Consider the following 3,472-nt stretch of genomic DNA (forward strand, 5'->3'; position numbering starts at 1 on the left):
TTTAGACAGACCTGGATGGAAACATGAGACCTCCTCAGTTTGGTTCATATTGAATCATCAGTGTCTCTGAAATGTGAAGCCGACTGGAGAACGAGGAGCTCCTGGACTTTCATCAAGCTGAACAAAAGCTTTAAGATGTCTCGAAACAACCTCTGACGTTACTTTCAAATGTCTCTGCAACAGTGTCGACGTCTCTGACATTAACAAAGCAGATCTTTGTTGTACAGACAGACCTGGGCGAAGGATTTGGGAGGACTTAAACTATCTGGGGAAAAAAACAACAATTTAAAATTCTGCACAGACTTCGTCTGTGACACAAGCTGTGTCCCAAAACGTCGGCTGCATCCTCCTGAAGCCGCATTTGAAGGCCGATTACGTCACAGCCAGGCGACGAAGGCTGTCCCAATTCGTCGAGTCCTTCAAATGCAGCCGACAAATGCGTCCTCCTTTTCCCCGAATTTGAAGGATGGGTCGGGTGTGTCCTTCGTGGCCCACCATATCCCAGCCAAATTTCAGCTGCCAACAATGGCGGCCGCTACTGAGTTTTAAAATTACTCTTATTAATCTTTCTGGGCCACAAAATAAACTTTTAACATATTTTCAGGCGAGAAAGTAGCTGTGGAAACATCAAATATCTGCTCGGTTTATCAAGGTATCGCATATTTGTTAAAGTGCTTCGACGTTTTCAGAGACGTCTGTTACCCATCAGCTCGATAGCAAGCCGGGGGGTTCAATGGTCACTCCAGCCGGCGAGAGCAGCGGACTCCCAGCTTCATTGTTTTCAGACCCCCGCTCTTTCGCTACTCAGGTTAAACATGATATAAGTCACTCGGATAACTTAAAAATGTAATTTTTTTTACCCTTTTTTGGTGTTTTATTTGTTCTGGAGTAAATCAGTTTGGCTGAGATTAAAGTTATTAGATTAGATTAAATAAAACTTTATTAATCCATCGGGTGGGTTCCTCCTTGGTTTTCACACAGCTGAATAAACGTCAAACAGAAAACTGATTAAACAGAAGTGTGAGACGGTCGAGAATTTACTCCAGTGTCCTGTTATATTTTAGATAGCAAGGAGGTGACGGCCGAGTTTATTGAGTTAAGTCTGGGCATATACAGACTTAACTCGCTTCACTTTAGCTTTATCACTACAACACAAACGATTTCCTAAAGTTGCATTAATATCTCCCGTTTCTGCTGTCACCGCCTGCTGGCCACCAACAAGAATGCAGGTTTAGGAGAGCAGAGCAGGAGGAACATGTCCATCTTTATTATCCAGTTTGTGCTAGAGATGGACCGATCCGATATTACGTATCGGTATCGGTCCGATACTGACCCAAATTACTGGATCGGATATCGGCGAGAAATAAAAAATGTAATCCGATCCATTAAATATCAAAAAAGCACCTCACAAAACTTGCTACACGGCGTAACTCGGCTCATAACCGTAGCACGTTGCAGCAGTATGCATCACGTGATAGAGCGGCTGTGTGTATTTGTAGCCTTGCTAGCAAACCAGCATTTCATCTCCGAGGAAGTTTTCCCAGAGAGAAGTAAAGCAAGTGTGTAAGTTCATCTCTGAATGTCTGTAAAGCATTCCCACCTTAAGCTTAACAACAGATATATGGAGCGACTGCCTCTCTCTCTCTCTCTCCTGCTGCTGCTTCTTCAATCGTGAAACTGCTTAATGATCAGCTGATCGGCTTTTCTGTCGCGAGTCCGTCTCTCTTCTTTGTTTTTGTCCCACTTCTCACCAGAAAGAGGAAACCAGCGGCTGAACAACAGCAGCACGTTTAAGCTTGATCAGCTGTTGTTAGAATTTATTTAATATTACTTTCTACACCAGGATCCTTTTCTACGCAGCTGACGGCTGGTAACTGTGCAGGGGCGGATCTAGCAAAGTTTAGCCAGGGGGGCCGATAGGGCATGAACAGGGAAAAGGGGGCACAAAGACATACTTTTCTTTCTTATTCTCATTTAAAATGTCTAGCTTTTAATAAATAATTATCTGACTCTTACACCCAAAGTTTTAATCTGATGTAAAATATATAGAAGTCCATTACTGTATATAGTAACTGTTAAGTCTAATATACCCTAGTAAGCTATAGTACTTTTTCCTTTGGGAAGATACCATCTGTGCAGTCTGCAGTTCTGTTGAAGAAAGATGTTGAATCTATTTAATTATTCTTGAAAAATAATTTATTTTTGCGCATTTTCCCCCTGCATCAAATTAAATTTGATTACATCGATTAAGCATCATGAGGTGGGGGGTGGTTCCCTTTTTTTTTTTGCTGGGAGTTTGCAACCCTATTAGTTAGGTTGCTTGATATTCCTGCTAAGTACTCTTTAAAATACCAGAATAGGGAGGATGGAGCAGGTTTATGTTTATTAGATTGATCAGTGTTGCTGAACTATGAAATATTTTGTTGTATTTTTTACATACAGGTATAACAGAATAGCTTTAGTGTTGTTATTTATTTAAACTTGAGTATAAACTTATACAAAATGCAGCAAGATATTAAAAAAACAGTTTTATTGATTAAAAAACACACTATATCGGATTCATATCGGTATCGGCAGATATCCAAATTTATGATATCGATATCGGTATCGGACATAAAAAAGTGGTATCGTGCATCTCTAGTTTGTGCACAGCGACCTCACTTCCTGTGATGTTTGCCGTCCAGTCCAGGCTGGCCTCACCTGGCACACAAAGCATTGCCTCTGCTGCTGTTTCGGGTCCTCGGAGATCCCAGAAATCTAACGAGCGCCTGCTGAACACGCTGCAGATCATCTCCAGATCCAAGAATGAAGGAAGGATGTACGATAAGAAGGTCAAAGGAAGAGAGCATGTACAGGAAGTCAGAGGAAAGGAAGCGTAGCGGTGTTCCTCGATCTAAAGTGTGCAGAATATAAATAGTGAAGTTCATGAAGATGCAGCAGCTTTTCCTTTCCTCGTGTGTCTTTATTATTTTTAAAGAATAGAAGGAAAACACATATTTTTCACATATTTGGTCATTATCAGCTGCTGGTTCCCACTCAGTGTGAGAGTGGACGTGCAGAGACCTGAAGCTCGCCGTATCCCCGAGCTGCGTGTTGTGTAACGCCACTTAAGCCTCGCAGGAGAAAAACCAGCGGTGAGGAAGAACAATGAGAGACTGACAGCTCTTCAAAGAAGCTGCTGTCTGAGGGTTTTAGGGGTTTTGTCTCTGACATGTCCTGAGATGCAGACTTTATATAAACAGCAACACATTTCAGGAGCTCAGGTGATCAAACAGGAGGAGGGGAGGAGAAGAAAGGGCGTGGAGGAGGAGCCAGGAGGGCAGGTATAACAAGTTGGATTAAACCTGTAATTATTATCCTACGGAGTTTACTTAACCTCTCCCTCTCTCTCTCTCGCTCTCTCACACATGCAGTGTTTGTATAGACTGATAAGGCGACGGGGGAGGGGGGGGAGGAGGAGGAGGGGAAAACA

The sequence above is a fragment of the Neolamprologus multifasciatus genome, chromosome 6 (assembly GCF_963576455.1).
Source record: "Neolamprologus multifasciatus chromosome 6, fNeoMul1.2, whole genome shotgun sequence".
Lineage (NCBI taxonomy): Eukaryota > Metazoa > Chordata > Actinopteri > Cichliformes > Cichlidae > Neolamprologus > Neolamprologus multifasciatus.